Source organism: Trifolium pratense, linkage group LG3, assembly GCF_020283565.1.
Source record: "Trifolium pratense cultivar HEN17-A07 linkage group LG3, ARS_RC_1.1, whole genome shotgun sequence".
Taxonomy (NCBI): domain Eukaryota; kingdom Viridiplantae; phylum Streptophyta; class Magnoliopsida; order Fabales; family Fabaceae; genus Trifolium; species Trifolium pratense.
Window position 1 is genome coordinate 47,754,333 of NC_060061.1, and position 27,594 is coordinate 47,781,926.

At 31.4% G+C, this 27,594-nt stretch overlaps 1 pseudogene; it reads right to left on the reverse strand.

The window, feature by feature from the left end:
* The window catches only part of LOC123917264, a 38,204-nt pseudogene extending 15,939 nt beyond the window's left edge, over positions 1-22,265 (reverse strand).
* Between the last annotated feature and the right edge of the window lie 5,329 nt (positions 22,266-27,594).

A 27,594-nucleotide genomic window follows, 5' to 3' on the forward strand; every position in this document is an offset into this window, starting at 1 on the left:
AAGCAAAGATGAACAAGAGGCTCTTGTCCATCAGAAGACTCTGAAACAAGAAGCTATTAGAGGCAAGCTTAGGTTAGAAGTATCTGACCATCAGAGGCAAGAAGCCATCAGAAACTGATCAGCGTATAGTAAGTTGATAAATAGCAATCATGCCAGAAATACTCAGAGAACGTTGGGAGTAAGCCAAAAGAATCTTACTCTATTTTGGCATGAGGAATCTTAAAAGGACAATCAAGTTTATCAACCTTATTCCAAGTTTGGAGGAGCGTGGAAGTCAAACTGTGAAAGTTTCCCTGTTTGGTATAAACATCTTTCAAAGACACAAAGTATGGTAAACTCATTACCACTTTGGTATGACAGGTCACTTTCATCGCTCAGTCCAATTCAGCCGGCTACAATGTCTTTGCACAACGGTCACCTATGCATGGAGCGTGTTATTCAACTATAAAAACAACACTCCATTGTGAAGATCATTGACGAATACGTTACCTATCCTTTGCACACTCATTTCGATACTACAAGCACTTAAGCTTTGAACCTTTGAATTTCATTCACATCAAAAATACTTTGAAGTCTGTATCAACTTATTGTATTTTAGCTCTAAGGTTTTATTGGTGTTTTGTATTATCACAACAATCTTTATTTATACTTCAGATTGAGAAGTCTCTTGTTGTGTGCTTGAGCATTGTGTAGAAGTCTCTTGCTATGTGCTTGAGCAATTGTAATCTTGTGTGTGATTATAGTGGAAATCCCTCGGAAGTACAAAGAGACTGGACTACTCTCGTTTTGTGAGAGGAACTAATATAAAATTGCTTGTGTTCGTCTTCTCTCCTCTGATCTCTTTATATTTGTGTTTATTTTGTGTTGTTCGCTGCTATTAAGCTTAAACTTGAAAAAGTTTTAGTTTGTCTTAAAACACAATTCAACTTCCCTTCTTGTGTTTTCACACCTTCATACTTAGTATCATCTTGTAACATCATTAATCTTCTAACATATGATAAGTAATTGTTCAATTTTCATTGGTAGGACAACTTCTTGGTTGGATTCAAAGCACATAGTCTTAACTTCTACAACTTCTTTGAATTGCGCTTTAGTGATTAACGACTCTAATGGGCTACGATACCTTCTTGATTTTATCAAGTTCACTTGATTTCTATTCTGTCTTTGATGAAGGAGTAGGTTTTTGCATAACAGTCTTGATGGGCGCGACGATCGTATTGGCATGGTCTCCAAAGAGAAGGTGACATGCATCCATGGGAACAACATCACACCAAACTTGATCTCGAAACTTCCGACCAACGAAAAAGGTCACAAGACTATGATTTGTAACTTTTACTTCACTTCCTTCGTTGAGACATTACAACTTGTACATATGAGGATGACTTTCTGTAGACAACTTCAACTTCTCCATTATGTAGTTCACATTTTCACAACTACCACAGTCAATAATCACTAATAACATCACAAACCTTTCCAACAAAATGTTGTTTCTTAACTAATGTGGTTCTTTGCTTAACGCATGTAGGCTTCGTCTAATCACCAATGACCAACCATGATCGACAATAATGAGTTCTTCATCATAAACTGGTACTAGTCTTCTCTTTCAAGATCATCTCGAGGTTCTTTAGAGCCTCATAAGCTTCTCCTTTGCCAACCTTGGTTTTGTTTTGAGTGGAGGGTTTAGGTAAATGATTATTTGAGGAACTAGGTTGTTTGATTGATGGTTTACGCAAGTAAGGAGAATTTTCAATAGAGGAAAAGTAGTATGACATTTTTTATAATTGTTTCTCAACTCGTATTGCGAGGCGGATAATATAATCAACTGACAAATATTGTTTGAGTTGGACAGAATGGGCAATTTCAATGTTCAATCCTCCAAGGTAACGAGCTATTGTTTATTCCTTGTTTTCATGAATATCACACTTCATCATCAACTTTTCAAACTCTCTAGTGTATTCTTCCTCCGATAAATTATTTTGGCGAAGATTTTGTAGTTAAATTAAGTTATCTTAGTAGTAACTGGGCATACAAAAACATACTTGTTAGTTCTCGCTGCATTTTTTCTCAAGCCTTGATCTTGCATCTTCCTTCACGTTCACGCTTCATTTTAAAATTCTCTCACCATATGGAGGCATGCTACTTTAGTTTGACAGCAATGATCTTTGCCTTGTTCTCTTCAGGTGACGTGGCACGTGACGCCTATCGTCTTCATCCTTTGCACGTCTTGTAGACTTTTGTGGTCTTTATTAGCACGTCTTGTGCTGAGAAAATCATTTGTCTGTTTTTATATATAAGGGGTTGCTAATTTACTCCCAGCTAAAAACATGTGAGAGTAAGTAAGTTAGCAACCCTACTCCTACTATATATTTACTTAAAACCCAATTCCATTAATACAAACCAACTTGAGATATAAGGTTAGTTTTGTAAATGTCATTTTGTAAAGGGCTCGGTAGCCACGATCAGTAGCCACCATACAAAATCAGAACCAAAACGAACACAAAAAAAGGAAGAAGCAGAATAACAACACTAGCTTGCTGCTACTGCGCCATCTTCCATTGCCTTAACCACCACCAATACATTACAATTAAAACTACCATCAACCATTAAAACCACCATTCATCACCACTTTAATCCAACTTAACCACCGTATTCAAACCTTCAATACAAGATGATGAATCCTCATTAGTCGTTATTTTTAGAGTCTTTTTAATTAAGTTTTTAATATAATTTTATTAGTTTAGTGTTTAATTTAGAATCATTTTAAATAAATTGCAAATTTTGGTTTATTGAGTCAATTAAGTGTTTTTCTCTATTAAAATAATATTTGGTGTAGTTTCTATTTTCTTGATTCAATTTAATAGGTTTATCGTTAAGTGAGGTACAAATAGTAAAAGAAGAGAAAGACTTTGAAAAAGCTAGGCCAATTACAAGAAGAAAACATGGGCCATTTGCCTTGACCCAAAACCAAGAAGAAAGGGAATTAGGTTGGCACTTGAAAAAGGGGATTCAAGGACATCACTTAAAAAAAAAAGAACACGCAGCAAAGCGGATCAGGTACAACAAGAAGAAAAAGGGAATCACGCATCACTAGAGGAAGCACATCACGTGCAGTACAACAACAACAAGAGCATCACGCACGGCAGTAGCAACAAGCAGGATCATCATGTTATCCGGTTTTGTTTTATTTTCTATGTTGTTTATTGTCACCTTTATCTCTAGTTAAATTCTCATGATTGGTTCTTAGGAATTCTGATTATTGTTTCTCTTGAATTATGTGATTATCATATGTTATGATCAATAAATTATGAAGTTAGTTTCTTCAATTATTCCTTGCGCTTAATGCTTTACATGATCAATTGTGTGATGATTCCAATTATTTGTTTTACTATGACGATAGGAATGAATGATCAATCTATGAATGATTGATCAATTAACTTTCACTTAAGACATTTTGGATTGTTAATTGAGATTAAAAGATTAAAGGTCGTAAACCTCAATTGATCATAGATTACCTAAGACATTAGGAATCGATGATCAAGGGAGATGATTGTGTTACGTACCAAGACATTGGGCATAATCATTTGAGATTTAATCTAATCATGAAACTAAATTGAGTAAATTTGTAATCATACATACCAAGAGAAGTAGTAATTAAATGAATCAAAAGGATCAATCGTTGTTCTTTCATTCAATTTGAATCCGAAGTTATTTCTAAGTTTATGATAAAAATCCAAACCAAGTTAAACTCTCCCCTTTGCATTTTAATTATTAATCCTAAATTAATTTAATTGTTTTGTCGAGATTGAAACAATCCCTATGGATACAACTTTGATTTTATTACTTGACGACTATTTAGTACACTTCCTAAATTTTCATCACAAGACAAGATCATAACATCACAACAGCATCATCATTATCGTTACAAGCCTGGCGATAACAACAGTAACATCCATAGCAGAACCATTCCTCCGCCATCTCTAACAAACCACCACAACCCATAACCAAAAGAGAGGGAACAATCAATAGTACAGAACAAGAAGAAGCGGAATAAGGAGATGGAAAACGATCCACTGCGCCACAGGCACGATGCCAATCAGGTTCTTTCTTCAATTTTGCTTCGTTTATTTTGCATATTCTGGTTGCTCTGTGACACTCCAGTCTTCAATTTACGTCTAAATCTTTAAATTTAAATATTTCAATTTGGGGATGTACGGGTTCAATTTTTGTGTGGTTTTTTAGAGGATTTCAACACCGAATTCAAATTCAGGAGTTTATTTAGCGTATGAATAGTGTTCGGTTTGGGTTTCGTGCCGGAATCCGTCCGGCAAAGAAAGCACAGAGAGGTGCGACTGAGAGAGACCCGTGACGGCGATTATATTTTCTTGACCAATCGTTAGTTGGTTCAGTGGAAGGACCGCGATTCGATCCCATTGAGAGAGGGCTGGAACTGCTCGATGCCAGAAGTGACCTCCAACCAGATTAAACTATGGTGAAAAACACAAAAAATAAATTCTATTTCTTGTATTTTTCCTCTTGCATTTATATTATACAAAAATGTTATTCAAACACAAATATCAAACAAATATACAACATTTATACTTTTTGCTTTTTTTAATATTTTTTGCATGTTTCGAATTGCGTACTGTGAGGAAAGAAGGACAATGTGTCGTATTTTTGTCTACAAATTTGTGTTGATATATCACTCCTCTATATTATATATACTAGCGGGTCAGGCAAGCGCGTTCGCCTGTGTCTAACTTATGTCAAAAAAAATAAGATATGTCTTGTGTTATCGTAAGTTTGTTAATAAAAAAAAATTGTTGCTACTAAAAAAATAAGTGTATTGTTGGTATTATTGTTAAGTGTTATTTCAAATTATAGTGAAGGGCAAAATGGATAAAAAAAAAGTCAGCCCAAACTCCCATATCCCCTTTATATATCGTTATAGATATCCCTTTTAATTATTATTATAGTCCTTCCACGTGGCACCATCATGTGAGTCCTGACCAAATCAGTTAGGGTCGTCTGATTTTGGTCCTAGGAAAGTAATTACATCAGACGGCCCAGATTAAGTCTGGCTTGTTTTTTTTGCCTGGTTCCTTTTTTGTGCCACCTTGACGGCCCAGTGTGCTTCTGCACCCCTCGTAATGAGAAGGTTCCCGTTGAATACAACGAATGTAAGGAGTGTTAATACCTTCCCCTTGCATAATCGACCCTCGAACCCGAAAATGGTTGCGAAGACCATCTTTTAATACTTTCAAGGTTTTATCGATATTTTCCTTTTCTTTTGGGAATAAATAAAGTTCGGTGGCAACTTTACTGTATAGCGAGCGCATTCCGCCCGCACATTTTTCCACCTACTTCAAGAATTTTTGGTGACATATATTGTTTATGTTGTGGAATATGACTTTTTTTTTATGTTAGCTACACAGATAAATGGCTATTTTTTATGTTGTAAATACTATTTACAAAGTTTAAATTAATGATGTTCTTTTATTAACGGTCCATTTTTATTATTTACTATGAGCCTCCAAAATCTCGAGACCGGCCCTGTATTGTAACCTTTGATAATTAGAGTGTTTCTTATTTGAAAATACATTTAATAATTTTCTCTTCTTTTCTTAATTATTTATGTGTAAGCCCAAACATTTTCTATTCGGAGATCTACCCAAATAAGTAGAAAAGGATCAACCCGTCCCGCCTCATCCCATCATTAACCCGTCTAGTAAGAGGTGCGGCGAGGCGGGTTAACTAGTGGTGGTGGGTCGAAAATCTCACCTCACCCTTTTTATTGGTGGATGACGGGTTGGTGGGAGTGCCCCATCAATAATGTTTTTTTAAAAAAATCGATAAATTTGCAAAATTGTCGTAAAAATTTGTAAACTAAATTAAATAAAAAATGATCCAGGGAAATCAAAATGTAATTATCAACCAAAGTGACCAAAAAATAAAATTATCAATCAAAACTTTAAACATCTATGATTTATAAAACCAAAGAAACCATAATAAAAACTTAAGGAAATACTCAATTTAAATCCAAAACAAACAAAACTTGGATATCATTTAAATCCACAAAAATGAGGAGCCAGAAAAGTGAAATATATATATTTACCCTATTAGGTTAATTGAGTTGACTTTGTATTTTTTAATATGGGCCAAAAATAGAAGATTATTTCATTTCTAAAATGAAATTTTTCATTCTCCAACCACAAAATGATCATAATAGAGATATCCTTAAATTAACAAAAAGTAACTAAGCCGGTGGGATTCACACATACCTTGTCATCAAATAAAAGTGATGCACAGACAATTTCCCTTTAATTTGACATCGTTAGAATTGTGAATTAGATTATAGTTATTTTTCCACAAATTTTTTAACATTGTGGATTAAAAATCAACTATCATGCATCCAAAGAAAAGAACAAAAACAACACAAGGAAAAATCGTGATATTGTTGCACAACAAATAAATTGGTAAATCAAGCATACCTTATCTCCAAATATGTTGGTTATTGTATCATTTAGGTTTCCCTTCCAAAGCCATTCATCATTTTCTGCAATTTTAACTTTTTGAAGATTTGGTGTACTTGTGTTTCCCTCTGAAAAAATCGTCATGCGAGGACACTCCCTCACAATTACTTCCGCCAACATTGGAAACTTCAAGAAGCACTTAGTAGAACAAAATTTGGTGAGCCTTGGCAAACAATCCAACATCAATAATTCTAAACTAATAAATGCAATGCCAACATTTTCCTCTCCAGTAATTATTTCTTCAAGTGAATTACAGTCTTTTACCTTCAGCGAAATGAGCTTGTGCAAACTTTGTGCCGTAGGAGATGTCATTAATTTTTTTAACCCGTTGCAATTTGTTATCTCCAGATATTCCAAATGATTAAGGGTGGCGGAGGAAGGCAATAAACTTAACAAACTAGAACAGTTATCAACATATAAGTTTTCAAGGAATGCAAGAACAGGATCAATTTGGAATCCATCCTCACATATATGTTGAAGCTTATGTAATTGATACAATGTGAGCATTTTGAGCTGTGGGTAAGTCTTCTTCTCACTTATTTGTCTTTCATCTTGAAATATTTTCTTGAAGCTACTCCATTCAACAACTAGTGACTCAAGAGTGTGCACATTTTGAAGAAACCAATAAGGAAATGTAGCATCTTTAATATTATAATGGAACAAAGAAAGAAATGTCATTTTGGTGAATAGGGCACTTGAGTTTTGGGCTTGCAATATCACTTTAGCTTCTTTATTATTTATTCTCAACTCCTTCAAATTTGGAATAACCTAAAATACATATAAATAACAATTTAAAAGAATTTTAATATTGCCACAAAAAGTAATTACTTTAACTCAAATTTGCACTCCATATTTTTTTATTGCCTCTAAAGTTTTCTCAAATGTCTGAATTCCCATACATTCTATAGATATTTATCAAATATATCTATAAACAAAAATGTTTTGAGAACTTTTGACATAAATTGTTCCAAATACTATTCTCTAAATTGAGTATTATCATGTTTTTGCATATATTTGAAAATATTTGAATTGAGATTTTATGAGACAATTTTGGTAAAAAAAAGTCTCGATGATTTTATGAGATTTTGTTGGACTATATTGATTTTGTGAGATGTTAAAGACTTTTTTTACAAGACTTTTTTACGATCAAGATTTTTAACACATGATTTGAATGGATTTTGAGAGATTTTTTTCAAAAGACTTTTTACAATCAAGATTTCATAATACTTTATATATTAGGAAATTTTTGTATATTTGGAAAATTTTAAAAGAATCAATAAATTTTAATAAAAGAAATTATATTTTTTTGGGAATGCAAATATTTAAACAAAAAATAAAAAAAACCCTTACTTATTTTTTTAAGTATATGTTTCTAATCACCAATAAAAATGTCACCACCACCACCACCACCACCAACATTGATGGGAAACAGAAGCAGATGAATGTGACGAAAAGTTGTAATGAATCAAAAGTTTGTAAAAAAGATGTAGAATTTGTTAAAATATTTTTTTGCAAAAAAACATATTTGATAGGTAATGAAGAAGAAGAATAAAAAAAAAAAAAAAAAACTGGTACAATGATGATGAAAGTAAAAAGTCTCGAAGAGTTTGAAAAAGTCTCAAAGTTTTTAGTGAGATTGTTGAAAAAGTGAACAAAAATAAAAGAAGAAGAAAACCAGTGATGATGACTCGAGAAAGTAATAAAGAAGAAGAAATTTGATACAGTGATGATGAAAGTAAAAAGTCTTGGAGAGTTCAAAAAAGTCTGAAGGCTTTTGGTGAGATCGTTGAAAAAGTCTATCAAGTGTATTTTCAACTAAAAAGTCTCTCAAAATCCATTCCAAAGAAGAATCCATCAAAATCGGTAGACTTTAAACATTTTAAAAGTAGTAACAAATCTCAATTGAATACCAACGGATTTTGTTGTCCTGAAAAAAAAAATCATGTTTGTCTTAATTGAATACCACAAGATTTATTGAACTTTTGTAAAAGTCTTGATTGAATACCTCAAGATTTTTTTGTTATAAAAAAATCTTTTAAAATCTCATGAAATCTCAATCCAATACAGCCCCCTTATTTTTTATAGGAGTTTCCAATTTTGTTTCTTTTTCTTTTTTTAGTAAATTTTTATTTTTATAAAGAAGAATTTTTATATTATCATTTTTTTTTGACAAAATTTTTATTTTTATAAAGAAGAATAACAACGTTTGTGGTCATTACGGGAAGCTCACAATGACCTTGTTTTCTTGGAAAAATTAAAAAATAAATAAATAAATAGAGGTAATAGTCTAAATCAAAGGCAACTTATGTGTATCATTCTAAATTTTGAATTTTTTTTATCGATCATGTTTAGCACATTATAGAAATTTGTCTTGCAAAAGTTTAATTGTTTTTAATATTAAATTCATCTTTTGTTAAAAATTCTAAATTTGTGTGGAAGAGATTCTTTTAATATTATAAATATGAATACAAAAACTTATTCAAAAATGTGATGAATACAATGAGTTACCTTAAAATTAAGGTCCAAAAATTGTATAAAAAAATTAATAGTTACTCCCTCTGTTCCAAAATATAAGTCACTTTGAGAAAAATTTGTACCAAATTATAAACCACTTTATATTACCAATGAATCATTTAATGCTATTTTTCCTATTATACCCTTAACCATTTATTACTCTCTCTCTTCTTTCAATTATTCAATTTATTTTTTATATACCATTAATGAAGGACAATTTTGTAAACTACTCCCTCCGTCCCAAATTATAAGGGAAAATAAAAAAATCACACTTATTAAGAAAAAGTAAAACATGAGAATTTGAAGTATGTTTTTGTGAATTTTTCTTGGAATAAGTTGCATAGGAAGATGTAAAAACCATTTTTATTGGTTGTTGTTTATTGAGAAAATAAGGAAAAAACATTCTTGAAAATGATTTTTTCTCTTATAATTTGGGACAAAAAAAATTGACTTTTTTCCCTTATAATTTGAGACGGAGGGAGTAACTCATAATTTCTCTTTTTCATACAACATTAGTTAAATTTCTTAATTTGTGTAATTTGGCCAATGTGATTTATATTTGGAACGGAGCGAGTACTAATTAGTAATTAATTGGTGCACAATCTCAATACTAGATTTGGAAAATATAAAAAAGTGAAGTCATGTGTTTATCGAAGTTTGAAAATTTTGAATTTTATTATGAATTATGAATGAAATCATAAATATTTGATATAAGTCAAGAAATTGTTCCTCCCAAAAATCGAACTCGAGTTCTCCTGAAATCTGTCATTTGGTGAAGTTGGCCTTCTCTTGCAGGTGACGTCGACGTCGAGTTGGGAGAAAGACTCGGCATTCAGGCGAGCCGCCCGGTGGTGTGGTACGTTGTGGGTTTAGTACGTCCCGCCAAAACAAACGGCTCCGAAACAAACTAAAAGGTGCATGTCGCACTCACGTGGGACTGCCAGTGATATACTGGAGGAAGGTGGGGATGACGTCAAGTCCGCATGGCCCTTATGGGCTGGGCCACACACGTGCTACAATGGCAATTACAATGGGAAGCAAGGCTGTAAGACGGAGCGAATCCGGAAAGATCATCATTAACCACTTTTTTTTTTTTGACATAAAGTTCATTAACCACTTAAGTTCAATGACTTAGTTTAGGAAATATTACTATAAATAATCTAAGAGGCCTTATCACTTATTTAAAAAATTGTTAAGAAAATGAGTTTGCATGAGTCGACCAAAAAATTGGCCATTGAAATGAACAGCATCAACATTTCGTGAAAAATCTAAATGATTAATATAAAAAATTATAATTTATAAAATATCAAATCGTTATTAAATTATAATTTATAAAATGTCAAAAAAAAAAAACGTTTAAGTTTTTTCTTGTTTTTTTACTCAATTAGTTTTGAATTTGACAATTGAATACATGCATCTATATGTAAATTTATAGGATGATATGCATACCTCTTCGACCAAGAAAGGTGGTTGTGGCGTTAAAACGGAGAGTTTGTCATCTTGAAAATTGGAGCTTTTTGTAGATAGAGTTCTGTACAAATTCAACTTTGCACAATTGAAAACATCAATTTTCTTCAAAGATGAACATGTTAGGGTATGCTCTTTAGCATAGAAACCCTTGAGTTTATGCAAGTTCCAAAGCAATAAACTACTTAGTTCATTAAACTCAAATGTGGGAGCTCTTTAGCATAGATACTCCAAGCTTTCACAGTTTGTAAGTTTTACAAATATAAGAATTTGAAAACTAAGAATTCTGCGAAGATCCCCACTCCATATATTTTTCAGTTTTGGCAATCCATCTATAACAACTTTCAAAAGTGTTGTATTCTCTGCACTGCTATTTTCATTGAAACTCAATTCAAATATCTCTTCTACTAAAGCACAATCTGTAACCTCCAACATCTCTAGCTTAGTATATGTTTTTTGCATTGAAGAAGGAAAAACCACCACAATTTTCTTACAATTGCTCACTTGCAACATCTTCACTGTTTCAAATTGGCGGTGCCATATTGTCTTCAAGTTGTCCATGTCCTTCAATGTGATTTTCTCTAATTTGAAAAAATGAACGTGCTACAAATTCACAAATAACAGATATCATTATAATATAAATATTTAAATACAAGTTTAAAATTAATTGGAATGTTCGCAATGGTATAATTAACATACCTCTTCTATTTCATTGTTTGTCTCTTCTTTGGCTATTATCTCCTCCATCAGAGGACAATTGCTTATTTCAAGGTGTTTGAGGTTGTTAAGACTTCCAACCATAGTCGACGAGAATAAGTACTTCAATCCACCACAATTCTCCACAATCAAGCTAGTTAAGTTACACATTGATTGATGATTGTCATCCCAAAATTTACCCAAATTGAGTGAGATCAATTTAAGGGTATCCAAGTTAGGAAATGAAACCTACATAAAAACAAATTAACAGAAATCATATTTATCACAATGGAGAATACCTAATTGATATGCCTAGTTGAGAGAAATATGTTTTATCACAATATTGTAATTAATCATCTTAGTTAAATTTTAATATCTAGATACAAGATTGATATTATTTGTACCTAAACATATCACAAAATTAAAAATTATATTATTTGTATCTACAAATGCTTAAAAATAAAATAACATACCTGAGCATTGAAAAATGGGGTTGAAATATAAGGCTCTAACCATTGATGCTTTTGCTCACTTCTGGTGAAGAAATCCTGAAGTGTTTCCATATGTTCTAAAGTCAAAGAACGAAATAGAAAAACCTCAAATTTTTCATTAGTTATAGAATTTGCACTTGAATTGTTGTCTCCGAGCACTATCTCCTTCATAGAATTGCAGTGACAAACTTCAATCTCAGAAAGGTGTGAAAGCTCTTTAACCAATGTAAAGGAGAAAAGATATTTCAAATGGACACAATGTTTGACTTTGATAACACCAAGACTTCTAAAAGAAGTGGTTGAAAGTGGACCAAGACATATATGCTCCAAATTTTCAAGATTATCAAGTACTAGTGTTTCCAAAATTGGAAAGGACATGTGGATTTGATTCCTCTCATGAGAGTCAACAATATGCTTCATGTTTGCATTATTTTGGACGTGGAGATATTTCAGCAACGGAAATCCTTCTCCATTTAATTGATAAACCACATTTTGAATTCCGTCTACATCATCCAAGTACAAATTCTCAACACCTTTAATCAATGCTTTAATTCCGTGCTCCAAATGTATGTTAGTACCAAGTTTGAGCATCAATGTTTTTGAGGTTCCATCCACTATGTCAGACCATTCCCATACATCACCAATAGCTATTTTATATCTTTCCAACTTCTCGAACACCGTCTGCAAATCCCTTGGCAACATCCATGTCTCGCGAATTTGTAATTCAAGAGTTGTCAACTTGGGTAGTTTTCGAAGCTCAGAAATGCTAGCATTTTTGTTTTGAGCCGTTGGACTCGCATCTCCCCAATTAACAAAGGTATTTCCCATGTACAACTCCTCCAGTTTGGTCAAGCTTGATATAATGTTGGGTGGGATTACTTCTATTCCTGAATCGCTCAAATCAAGCATTCTCAATTGAGTCAATTGTCGTATTTCTCTTGGCAACTTGGTCATTGAAGAACCCAAAAGGCAAAGAATAACTAAATTTTGCAAAGCTTCTATCTCAACCATATTTTCCAAAATACAATAATTCAGACACAGTGTTTGAAGGTTGGTTAGGAACCGAAATGAAGTGGGTAATGAAGACAAGTTCAAAGCTGTTAAATCTAGGACTTTAAGGCTTCCCATATCCTCAAAAAAATTGTCAGGGACTTCTAGAGAAAGATTCTCGCTGGACAAAAAGAAAAACTTAATGTTTGGACAATCAATCATTTGAGGAAGCTCGTGCATACAATCATCTAAAACAACCTGCGTGCACCTTGTTAAAAAACTCTTGGTTGGGAATTCCTCATCTGATTGTTTTTTTAGAAATACATGTTTGTCCCTACGTGCTATGGAGATAGCAAAATCACGAACAAAGTCATGCATTTCGATATCTCCACTTTTTTTAACTTCAAGCAAACAAGTCGCCTCCAAAGAATGGATTATTGGATAAAGTCTGTTTCTAGCATCATCCACAGTCTTAATATCCTTTAATATATCCAAACCCATTGCAACTTTTAGAAAGTACTGTACATTATCATCTGGAAATAATGCAAAAAGCAAGAAGACATCCCTAATTTCATCATTCTCCAATGAGTCGTAACTCAATTCCAAAGCAGAAAAAATTGTATGATGATCACTTTCTAATCTCCTTAATGCATCTTTCCAAGCATGAACATCCCTCTTACCTTTCAATGCTTGAGCTACCGTCACTGTCACAAGAGGCAAACCTGCACATTTTTGGGCAACTTGAATTGCTACACCTTTCAAATTGCTATCTTTAATCACATCCCCAGCCATAAATTGAAACAAGCTCCATGTCTCGTTTTGACTCATAAGTTCAAGTTTGAAAATGAAATCCTTTGGAACATCCATTTGCAACAACACATCTTGATTTCTGGATGTCATCAACAATTTACAACCATTATGTTCATTACCAAATGGAATTCCCACTTTCTTCAAATCAAGTATTGTCCATATATCATCTAGAACGATAAGGATATTTTTCTCCATCTTGATTCTTTGCCTTAGGCGATGTGCTCTTCCGAGAACACTCTCCTCACCGAACCGTAGACCCAACCAATCTGCAATCTCCCCTTGAATTGTTTTAATGTCTGGATTTTTTGTTACATGGGTTTTAACAACTGCATCAAACAATTTGTGTTTCTTAGATATTTCAAAAACTTCCCCCACCAGAGTGGTCTTACCCACACCACCCAACCCATAGACCCCAATATTGCATGAATTATGGTGTGCTAGAGCATTCATAATGTTCTCTTTAAATGTCTCCCTTGTCTCATACTTTTCACCACCTCTTGTTGAAGAGGAGGAGGTTTCTCCGTCTAGGGGGGGAAGGTAACCAATTCGGTTAAACGTCCCTTTTCCTTGAACTTGAATAACATCTTGTACAATTTTTGTGGCTTTCCTACTTAGTTGATGACGCAAAATCAAATTGGGGAACGGCCATGCTGAGCACCTAGCATTGGCACGACGAGGATCATTTTCAAGCTGATTTGCCTTTCCAATGACCTCATCCACTTTTTCTAACCAGTTCATCACAGCTTCTTCAATATTTTTACCGTTTCTCTTTTCTTCTTCAACGGAATGGGTTATTGTTTTTTTTGCATCCTCAAGGCCTTTAACACTATCCGCTAACGAATTTAAATTGCCTTTGTAGAATATCAAGTAACTTGCTTGACGTCCAATAGGCACAACAGTATGTTCTGCTATTGTTCCAACAATAGAAAATAGAATTTCCATTGATTATCTTTTCTTCTCCTCTTCCTTCTGACTTGAGTTTGCCTGAAAGTGAAAGTATTGTTAAAATGTACTAATTTTTTTTTTATTCGCCATAGGTACAAGCTGCAAAGTATGCAGACACCTTAACATAAAGCAAGACCGATAGAACTACACCATCACAGCCATTTCAAAGAATCATTCCACAGCAGTGAAAAAATTGGACAATTAACAAAAAGATGAACTACACTTTCCGGATTACCACACCATCCTACACAATATGGTGATGAATCAAAGCTAACTACATTTTTAGCGGAACCATCGAGCTCCAAATCTGTGATGCCCATCTAATCCAATGAATTTTTCTCTTTCCTCACTACCTCCCCAGAGAAATTTTTAAACATACATTTCGTAAGAGCAACAAAATAATTAGTACATTTTAACAACAATACTTTTAAATAAAAGTGATAATTATTAAGACATACATTTTTCATAAAAGTGATTTTCATATCCTTTTAAAAATTAAGGCTCACTTAATTAGTTTAAATATTTCTTTGTCTTTTGGAAATTCAAGTTCATCGATTTGTGTCAAGGCTCACTGCCTGGTCATTTTTGGTTTGTGGGATTTTATTGTGTACATGGTAATTCCATTATTTGAAATGCTTCTTCATGGTACTTTTTGTTTATCTCTCTCGTTGGGTCAAAAGAAAGTGAAGTCGTTGGGTTCCAATCAGTTCAGGTTCCTTTCTTTGTTGTTGGTTCTTTGTTCTTTCCTTTAAACAGCATGTTGGTCTTGTTATTTATCAAAGTGGAAAATTGGAATCGATGGGAGTATGAGATTGGTTGGTATATTTAGGATTCATGAGTGCTGCTAGGACTTAAAACGTAACAACAGTTTTTTGGTTTCTATTGGTATGTAATTTGTCAGAAAAATAAATAATGATGAAATTGGTACTTTGGTTTCTTATCTTGAGTTGGTATTTTGGTGAATTTCAGTTGATTTGGTTTGTTTTTGTATGGTTCATTTGAATTTGTTTGATTTGATTATGTGTGGTTTCATTTAGATTGGTCTATTTGGTTCGTTTGGTTTGGTTCTGTTTTATTTGGTTTGATTGGTTCGCTTTGGTTTATTGGTTTGTATGTCTTGTTTTGATTTGATTTCGTTTGGTTCGGTTTGATTTGGCTTCGTTGGTTTGGTTCCATTAATTTGGAAATTTGTTTGAATTTGTTTGTTTGGTGAGTTAACCGTTTACAATTTGATTTTTTTTATTGATTGTGCTCACAATTTGGTTAATTGATTGTTGTTTTTCTCTTTGGATGTTGCTTACTCTCTCAGATGGTTCACATGATCTTTTGGCCGCTGATTGTTGCTCTTGGTTATGATATTAGACTTATAGTCTTTTAGGTTTTGCTATATAATTTTTGTTACTCTTTTTTATTAAGTAATGCAATGATAATGTTTTTTTTTTTAAAAAAAAACTTGGTATCCAGCCTTAGGACCGACTAATCCAAATGGACCAATCTCACCGTCCACTTGTGGGGGCTCAATTTAAAGCTATTGTTTTTTGTTATGTATGGACTTAGCCCACCGAAATTGGCACTAGGGGGAATCGAACCTGAAACCTTGAGAGGAGCATACTCCAAGGACACAAACACCACTAGACCACTCAAGTGGGTTATGCAATGGTAATGTTATGTAACCCTAGTTGCCTCGCTTGTTATTCTCTTATTTTGCATATCTGACTTGAACATGGCATCAGAGCCGGGTTAAGGGGTAATGCGGGCATCTGACCCAGGACCACGCTAGGTATGAGGGTGGGTGTTGAATATGTCATGTGTTGTTGGAGTTTGTTTGAAGTTCCACATTGCTTAGGTTCCCGGGATATGAAGTATATAAATATGTGAAGGCAATATCATTATTTGAGCTAGCTCTTGGGGTTGAGATCCAAACATATATTTAGCAGGAATAACCTAAACTTCTGATTTTTATTTCATTTAGTAATGTTGATTAAAAATTTGTCATTTTTATTGATTTGTAGATAAAAAAAACATAATCTTTCTTAAATTCTACTCCTCCGTTTTTTTAATTGTTCAGTTTCGTCAGATTTAGTGTTTCTAAATAACTCTCCAGTTGGTGTTTGTCAATTGTACCCTTTATCAAATTTTTTTTGACAAAGTACCCTTTGTCAATTACTCTTATGTTTTTCAATAAAACTAATTAATGTTATATATATTTGGAAAACTATTTTTTCTTTGGGTACATAATATATTAAATTTTGTTTTTTTTTATATATAATATATTAAATTTGTTGGAAAGAGAAAATGCGTGAAAAAAATTGAATTTATTGGTGGATTAACATTAGGGGTATAATAGGGAGATAAGATGCAAAAAAATATTTTCTTAATTTGGTGTTACTATTCTAAATGGACACTTAAAAACACCTGAGTGCTCGCGGTGCGCCTTGGTTCGGTTTTGAGCATAAAAGTCATCATAACCACGAGATAAAAATTCATGTGGTTCGGTTGGTTTTTAAGGGCCCGTTTGGTGCACAGGATAAGAGACAGGATAGGATAACTGTATCATATCCTGTCATAATCCAGTGTTTGGTGATACAAACAGGATATGATAAGTTAATCCTGAAGCTTATCCTATCCTGTCTCCCTAGTTATAATTCTTATCCTGAATTTGAGCTGGGTTACCAGCAGGATAGGATAAGAAGAAAAAAATAATTACTGATTTATTTTATAAAATATATTTTAAAATACATAAAATAAAATTAATAAAATATAAATAATAAAATAATTAATTTTTAAATATATATGTGATTTTCTCACATGGGTAATTTTGTAATTTATATAATCTAAAAAATCAAAATTTTACTAAAATTACAATATTTTAAAGTAAAATGATTATTAAAAAATTGACAAATAGGGATATTAATTTAAATTTTATAAAAAATTAAATATAATTCTTTTGTAATAGTAGTTTTATTATTTACGTATGAGATATATCATATATTTATTTGTCTTATCTAACATGTATATATTATTGAGTTATTTATTTGATCATGATTCATATAAAAAATTAAACTTGATTATTTTCTCGTGATTTTTATTTTAAATTATATAAAGTTATTTGATTATTTATTTATATTTTTATTTATAAAATTCAAAGTATTACAAAATAATTTTAAAAAAATAACAATTGTTTTACAAGAGTAATTTTGTCAATTAAATATGTTATATATCTTATCATATTATTATGAGCAAGTATGTATTAAAAACAAAATATAATAGTTATCATGTTTGTTATCCTGTGTGCACCAAACATAGGATATGATAACTGAGTATAACTGTTATCCTGCTGTTATCCTATCCTATCCTTATCCTGTTTTATATCATATCCTGTCACTATGCTATCCTGCGCACCAAACGAGCCCTAAAAGTCATCCAAACCAAACCAATCCAATGCTTTTAATTTATTTTATTATTTACATGATACAATATTCATATACATAAATTGCATATATATAATAACTTATATATAATAACAATATAGTTCCCGATCGCGTGAAATTATATATTTTGACGGCCTATTGTTTTATTGACTCAATTTGGGTTGATTGCTAATAGTTGGTAGAGCTAAGTTAAGTATTGCGGTTTGGTTTGATTCGGTTTTCTGAAATAAAAATCGCAAACCAAACCAAACTGTGCCGTTTGTAAGAAAAATGATTTGTGCGTTTAAAACTAAATGCGTTTTTTTGCAGTTTCAGTTTGGATTGGTTTGTTTTGCGATTTTACTTTTGGATTGGTTCGGATACGATCACCCCTAAGAGTGGATAATAATTTTCTCATTTTCCGGTTAATTTTAGAGAAAGAAGGACAAGGTTTGCAAGGTGAAGTCTTGAATCAGTGAAACATAGCCACCCTATTCTAGTTTGTATAGGATTTTTTTTTGTCCGCCTTGCATCGTTATGGTTCTCCTCGTTCTGAGTGCTCTAATTTTATTTTGATGAATAATGAAATTTTTGGTATAAATTCTTTGTTTTGTGATTGCTCTGATTTCGTTTCAATGAATAATGAAATTTATCATTCATGCATTTAGTTTTGATTTGATTTTCATTTAATTCCCCTTTTTCTCTTTTCAAATTATTATATTTATTTACATGCAATTTCAAATCATCATTAGTAGTAATTTGTAACTCCTCTTCGGTCGTCTTTTTAGTTACTGACGTTTTTATTAACATGTTGTTTTGGTTCTTAATGTTAGATGGGATGAAATTATAATCCTGTGAAATGTCAATTCTGAACGGTAATAAATATATTTACTAATATACTAAATTACATAATGATTTTGTACCGATTTTATTTTTGTTTCTAATATATAATTCCAAAGGAGTTATTTTTTATTGGAACAAATCATTGTTTGTGATTCTCCTTTCCAGCCTTGTGAGCATTGTTAACAAAGGGGATAAGATTAGCATTATGTCACCTACGAATCAAGTTCTTTGGAGAACTCACTTGCAATAGGCTTCACTCATTGGTGTGTTCACATTTCTTTAATCTTGGTCATTTGTCTTTTTTTTTTTTTTTTTGAGAATTCATGCTTATACTGTTTGTGATTTATATTAGGTTTATGGCTCTTATGTTTGCTAAGTAAGGTTAATTTTAGTGTGTTGGTATGAAGTCTTTAAATTTAATTTGATAGTTTTAAAATTCACTTTTTCAATGTATTGCCATGATTGGATCCGTGTTTGCAGGGTGAGTTAAGTAGAGATGAGTAAAAATAAGAAATTTTAGAGAAAAACGTTGTCCGCTACTTAAATAATGGATTGTGTTTGAGAAAATGGTAGGACGACAAAAGAAACTCTCATGATGGACAAAGACCAACATTTTCACTTTATAATTGGGCCTTTTTTTGTCATTGGACAAGAGCTTTACTTTTGCCACCTTACTAATTTTGGGGTCCGGCCTACGAAATTACCAAAATACCCCCGTCCACTACATAAGTAGCGGATTATACGTTTAAAATCTTGCAAATTTCATGGTAGGAGAGTTTTTTTTCCAAAAAACCGCTACGTAAGTAGCGGACGTTAAAAAAAATATGTTAGGGTTTTTTTTTTTTCCTCAAATTTCACATTTTTATAACGTCTGTCATTTAAGTGGAGAAGTAATCCGCTACTTAAGTAGAGAACTAGTAAAAACCTTTATTTTTCATGTAGGGTGTTTCGCTCAAAATTTCTCATTTTACGTCCGCTACTTAAGTAGAGAACTCGTAAAAATATTTAATTTTCACGTAGGGTGTTTTCGCTCAAAATTTTTCATTTTACAACATCCGCTACGTAAGGGAAATGCGTAGGGCGCGTGAGTAGCCAGTAAGATGACAAAAGTAATTCTCATTGGACAAATATATATAGTAACCGACTTGGGCTTTTTTTTGTTGTCAAACGGATATTAAGTAATGAATTTTTCTCTTCCCACCCTCCATGTTTCTTTTTTACCCCTCATATTTTCATTTTTGTCCTTGTTTACAAATTTTGGAACGCTTTTTTCGAAGTTTTTCTAGTTCTTATTCGGGAAAAATTCGGAAAACACATTCCGAAGATTTTTTTCCAAGGCAAAAAAATGGGAAAACAGATGGTAGAAAAGAATCACGGGAGGTGGGGAGAGAAATCTTCTTAATAAGTAATAAAAACTTTGAGGAACCTATACATTGGACGCCCTGCTATGCAGAACTGGCTGCATTGGCATGGGTCGGCCCTGATGTTAAAGAATTAAAGAGACAATAGAAGATATATGTATGGTCTGTTTAGTTGAAAGGAAAGAAAGTAAGAATGGAGGAAAACACATAAACCAAAAAGTGGACATCGACTAAGATTTAGTTTAAATTCATTTCTTGATTTTCGTGTTTTCCTTTCTTGGCACTTTTTTCTTAAGCGTGAGATAAGAGACATGATAGGATAACTATATCATATCTTGTCTCGATCCAGTGTTTGGTGGAACAGCTAGATTTAATAAGTTAATCCTGAAACTTATCTTATCATGTTCCTTTAATTAAAAATCTTATCCTGAATTCAAGTTGAGTTACTAGTAGGATATGATAAGAAAATAATTTGTTTCCTTATTCTATAAAATATATTTTAAATAAAAAAATAATAAAATATAAATCATAAAATATAAGATATATTATATATTTCTTTAGCTTATCTAACATACATAATTGAATTATTTATTTGATCATGATTTATATAAAAAATTTAACGTTTTAACAGATATACCTCAAAGAGTCAGGATCCGTTGACACCAACTAGTTTGACATCATATGTTATACATCTCAATAACGTATTAACCGATATAAATTTTATAAAACCCACCGTTGAATTAAAATTTAAAGTATTATAAAAAAAAGGCTTAAATGAACTTTTGGTCCCCCTATTTTTAAAAAAATGAAGTTTTGGCCCCCCTATTTAAAAAACCAGTTTTTTAGTCCCCCTATTTTTATTTTTATTTTTAGTTTTGATCCCCCATCCCATTTTGGGGTTAATTTTGTTGATGTGACCTTGTAACTAATGATGTGGCAACATTCATGTGGACAAATTTAATATCCATGTCATTATTATATGCAATTGAAACACAAAACTTGCTTTCAATATGCAATTGTTTGATTTGAATCAAAGAGGATCATGTCCATGTTGTGATTCTTTATTTTTTCTTAGGTTTAATAAATTAGAGGTTGTGAATTTTGGGATTTTTTATTTTAATGAGTTTACGATGATGATATGATGATGAAACATGATTATTTTGTTTTCTGGGTTGGTAAGAAGAGTAGGGATAACTGGATAAGTGGATCATGATAATGAGGGCTATGGGTTGTTTGATGTTTTTGAATTATTTTTTGATTTATTTCTTTTTAAAAATACTATAATTTTAATAATTAAAATATTTTATAAAATAAGTTTTATTGAATTAAAAATAAATAATGACATGAATATTAAATTTGTCCACGTGGACGCTGATATGAATTAGTGGCAATGTCACATCAATAAAATTAGCCTTAAAATGGGATGGGGGATCAAAACTCAAAAAAAATTAAAATTGAGGAACTAAAAAGTTGATTTTTAAAATAGGGGGACCAAAACTTCATTTTTTTGAAAATAGGGAGATCGAAAGTGCATTTAAGCCTAAAAAAAATTGACACTTAGTAAACTTCAAAAATTTGTTTTTAACTACTATAGAGAAAAGTATCATTTCAATGACAAATCACGATCATAACAGTTACTTCGCTGAACTATTCTCAGCAGATCTCGTGTTGCATCAAATAGACACACGCTTACCAAGCAGACATATTAAAAAATGGTCAAAACAATGAAGAGTTTGGAACTCTTACCTGTATTATATTGAGTGATGCAAAATGGCTTCAAAAAACAGAAACTAAAATGATCTGCAAACAAAATGAACAAACTCAAGGATTTATTCTCTATTAGTGAAGGAGAGAACGTTTCAAAAAAAAAAATTATTAAAAGGGGAACAAAATAATGCATGCATACCTCTGAATATTAAAAATACCTTTGAAATCAACAGAGTATGTACCAAATTAAAAATACATACAATATATGAGATAACCGTTTTTTTTCCTTCAGATTTTGGTTTTTTTTTTTTTTGTATACAGTGTTTTTTTTTTCTTTTTCTATATGAATGAATGGAAATAACAAAAACTGAAAACAAATTATAACTAGTAAAACAGAGATACTAAGAGGTTCAAGACTCAAATACTTTTATCCTTTTGGCTTTTTGGTGGTTTTAATTTGAGATGGGTTTCAGGAATTAGGAACCTGTTTTTGTAAGAGACTCTCTAGATGAGCACAATACATATATATCCTGATCTTAGATGAAGTCAACTATAAATAGTAGTAACCAATATGAAATAAAAATTTATTTCAAAATAAGCCATCATTAATGTTTTTAAAGAACAATTAAATAAAAATCACATTTTATTTTTTAATTAATATATTTTTTATTAAATTGTATGAAATAATTAAATAAATCATCTAAAATGGGGCGGAGGCAGTAGTATTTTATAAAGTAAAATATGTTGTCAATCCCTACTTTTATAGTGAGTTTTGGTTTTTGTTTCTGTAAAATATAATCACTTGTTTTCTTTCATATAAAAAAATTTCTTTTGTTTTTAATCCTTAACAAGCAAAATTTTGATATTTTTTTGACTTTTTTTAACATAATATCGACTTATATAAGTTTAACGTGATTTATAGACATAATATAAATCATTTTGAACATAAAAATGTCATAATATTGACATTAACACGTCAAAATTTTGTTTATTGTATATTATATTATAAATGTAATTTAGAAGTTAGATTTTTTTTTTTACCGGAAGAAAGAAGTTGAGATTATGTAACCGAAAAATAAAATTTAGACCGTAGGGTGATGTGTCGTTTTCTTCACATGATGCACATGTTGAGATTCTGATATGAAAGTCTACAAAAAAGTATAAAAAATAATTTTGGTCATGTTGCGATTACTCTTATGTTTATTTTAAGTTTTAATTTAGTCTCTTATATTTAAAAAGTTTTAATTTAGTTGTTTTAGTGATATTTTGTTTAAATCGTTCATGTGGCTAATTAATAGAGTTGCATACATCGACAAATTATGAGATGTTACATGAAAGTTTTAACGAACTTATGTTAACTTGAGTAGTGTAAGAGATCAACTTAAAACCTTAAATAAAGGTAAGAGATTAAATATACAATTAAATATTATTTTTTTGTGAATAATTAAATATATTTTTTATTCCACCTATTTCTAATTATAAGATTTTTCTTTTATAAAGACTAATTATAGGGTTCTTTTATGGATGTTTGGTTGTGTAGAAATAAATAGGTGAGAGAGTGTCAGAAGAGAAACAAAAATGTAAAATATATATAATACATTAATGTATTTTTTTTTTTTGTGGATTGATATATTTTACTAGTAAAAATAAGTTTGAGTAGCTCCTAAACAAGTATTGTGATTGTGATGCCGTGACACCTCTAAGAAAGCTTCAAATTTCTATTGAAATTTTACCAACTTCTCTTAATTATTAAATATGCTACAATTGATGTTGATAATTATGCATGTAAAAGTTCAAGTGACGAGAAACTTAAATTAGTAGCAGGTGTAACATATAACATAAATTAATAGTAATAATGAAAGGAAAAAAATTATAAAAAGAAAATGAACCATGCGTAAATATAATTTGCAAAAATTTACTTTAAATAAACAAACCAAATAAAAAGTTACCCCTCAAAAAAGTTTCATACTTGAGAAAATAAATAAATAAATAAATTTTTTGAAAAAAAAATACTTTACTTATTGATGAATCCTCATCATTACATGTTATCTGAGCATATTTAAGGCAAAACATAGGTAATAATGTAAGGAAGTTGGTTAAAATGAGTGAAAAATGAGCCAAATCGAAGGTAGAGTGCTGCGCAGATGTAACTGCCTCTTTGCGCCAGGGCAGGTTGATAAAACTATAAAAGAAAACAGAGTTCCAGTGCACCAGGTTCGAAATTTTGGATCCAGATTGACTATTGGCGCGATCTCGTGATTCTCTCCACATTTCCAGCTGAAGAACGAAGAGAAGATGCTAGGATCAACCATGAAGATGCTGATGTGCAAGAGAAGAATGACACATTAAACATCTAGGCTGGAAGTTCATAGGTGAGAATTATGTAGCAGCACTCATGTAGCCTTGTAACAATTGTAGTTAATTAGATTCAGATTCAGTCAATCAAACTTCTTTAAGTGTAATGCTTCATGTTTTCTAGCAAATTACATGTTGATTTTGTATAATTGAATTGCTATGAGAATAGAAATTGGTTGTTGAACTAGGAATGTTTGAGTAATTGATTGTGTTTAAGAGATTAGACATTAATTGATTATGATTATGGAATCTTGTGTTGAAAATCTCAATGAATCACCAATCACCTAAGAGATTAGGGATTGGTTATTGATTGAGAGAATTGGATTGCAAGAGATTGAATCCAATTAGTGGTGATTCTATCTTGAGTGAATTTTATCGATTCAATTGTGTACGAAGTCACGTGTTGCATGCGAAATAATTGATCCGATGAACTTCCAATCGTTTTAAAAACTTTGAACAAAGACTCGAAAGAATCCTCTGAATTTACCCCAAATTAAATGTTCAAAAATACGTTGTTAGATACAATTTCCGTGATAAGAATTTAACGCAATCTCCGAGTGGAACAATATCTTTTAATTACTACTTGACAATAATTGTATACTTGCAATTTGTCTATCACTTATATTGTTTATTAATTATTATTTAATTTTTTAAAAAAAATAACTTTGTCACACCAACCTTTAAACTACTATATTCTTTCATATTCCTTAACTCTTATTCTTTAACTTTGTAACTATGACAAATAAATTAATCATACACTCCTTTAAATTGTTATTTTTTCCCATCCTTAACCATTGTGTTTATAAATATATAATTTTGTGAACAAATGCTAAATATGTTTTTGTACAAATTTGTGTTTTCATCACCATTTTTCCTCGAACAATATTGAATTTCAGCTCTTCAATTTTGTATTATTATGATCTTTTTTAGGGAAAAAAGTTTCGATATTTTATGCGGAAAAAAAGTATCAAATATTTTCCGAAAATTAATTTTCGATATTTTTTCGGGAAATTTTTTTAAGGAAAAAAAGTTTCCAATTTTTTCGGGGAAATTTTTTTAAAAAAATGGTTTAAATCCACTTTTTAAAAAATAAACTGGTTTTTATTAAAAAACCAATTTTAAAACAGTTATTTGAAACAAAACTGGTTCTAAACCGGTTTTGAATCGAACTGTAACTGATTTTAAAAATAAATCGGTTTTTATAAAAAATGGTTTCAGTTACTGTGATTATGAATATTGTTTTTAACTAACTCCCGACAAATAAAGGTCAGAATTACTTTAACCAAGTCATTGAGTTCAAGTGGTTAATGAGCTTCACAAAAAATGAGATTTTGGGAGAACTCGGGTTTGATTCCTGGGTGGAACAATTTTTTGGCCAGACTTTACTTATCTTGAGACCGAAATCTAGACTACTAGAGTTCCTTTCATCTAGGAATCAGAGGGTTATAAAAAAAATGGCCATAATTACTTTTTTCTTTTTTCAAAGAATATATTAATTTTTTAAAAAAAGTTAAGTACAAGATATTTTTGTAATATGTAGTTGTAACTTGTATTGATGAAGTTTGTTTGAAGTTCTACATTGCTTAGGTTCCCGGTATGTGAAGTGTATAAATATGTGAGAGCAATCTCGGCCCTTGAGCTAACTTTTGGGATGAGATCCAAATATATTTAACATGGTATCAGAGTCGGGTTAAGAACTGCAATGTGGACATTTGACCCAGGACCACACTAGGCCTGAGGGTGGGTGTTGGAATATGTAGTTGTGTTGTTGAAGTCTCACATTGCTTAAGTTTCCATGATGTGAAATGTATAAATAATAATATCAAAGGGCAATCTCACCATTTTAGCTAGTTTTGGGGATGAGATCCAAACATATTTAATATATACGACTAACAAAGAATAAATTACTTGTTAGTTGTTATATTATATCCAATTTTTATTTTTAATTTGGAAAACCTTATTATATATCCAATTAACTCCATCGTCTTGTTTCCTACGAAATTGCGAGGAAACGGACCCAGAAAGCGATATAAATATAAGAAATGAGTAATAATGGTAATAGGAATTAACTAATGCAAACCCTATCCTTTGAATCAAAATTGATTAATACGACAATCCAAGTTAGGACAAATAGGTGACTGTCAAAACAAAATGACAACCATTTCCATTCATTGGATACTTCCCTGTTATTATTGTTAAATAATAATTCAAACTATATAGATTGAGACCTTGACATAAAAAATATGAGATGGAGAAGTGAACATTGACTCGCAGCCATAAGAATTTATAAATATACCTCAATTCGTTACTTAAATAGCGAATACAATCTCAAAGGAGTCCTTACTCTAGCGCGTCAACAAGGTTACAAATTTCATTACAGTCCTATGCAACCAATAAAAAATTTACAACATATATGTTTTAAAAGAAATTATAAATATTTGTATCCCAGTAAAAAGATCAAAGTTTAGTCTTAGTTTCTGCCAAAAAAAGTGATTTTTATCCCTTCAAGCTTTAAAAAGTATTGTTAAAATGTACTAATTATTTTTTGAGAAATGCTTATTCCTACGAAACATATTTTCACGAAAACCAAGAATACTATATTCAACGCATAAAAGCTCGGGTCAACCTTATTTGATTTTGTTTTCCTTTCCGTTTAGCTTGTGTAAAAAAATGCAAAATAAATGGAATATCATAATACAGATATCACTCAAATGACTCTGCCTTTCTTATCTCTTTCTTACCCACAGTTCCATTGCATCAAATACTCCTTCTTTACATGTTTTGGAAAATAAAATATTTAACTATAATTTGGTCTCTTACATTTATTTTAGGTTTTAATTTGGTCTCTTTAAAACGTATCAATTTGATTCTTTACGTTTTTACCGTTTTCACTAGTTAGTCATTTCCGTCAGTTTTGTCACATGTGACAACCGGTTTGCATATGTGGACAGATACATGGACACTTGGACACACGTGTATAGTTCAAACGGTGTTAGTGAAAAAATTAACGGAAAACACTAAATTGAAACCTAATGGAAACGTAACGGACCAAATTAATATTTTTTAAACATAAGAGATAAAATTAAAACCTAAAATAAATGTAGGGACAAAATATATATAGTTAAGCCAAAATAAAAAAGACAATGACATGATGGGTTGCTCTGCACAAGCACAACACATAGAAGTATATATGATGATATAATTGGAGCAAACTAAACACCAATCCAATGGTGGTAGTGGTTGTGGTGCAAATTGACAAAAATAGGCAAATGACAATTGAGCCGGTGACGAAGTAAAATCACAAATAAGTTGAATATTGAAAACGCTCGTTGTTTTCGTTAAATTACCATTCGTGTTATATAGCGGTGCTGTTATTTTTTTGCTCTGCCGAAAGGTACAACAAGCTGCAAAATATGCAGAAAGCTTAACATAAAGCAAGAACAACACTGAAGCCTGCCCATCTAACCCAATGAAT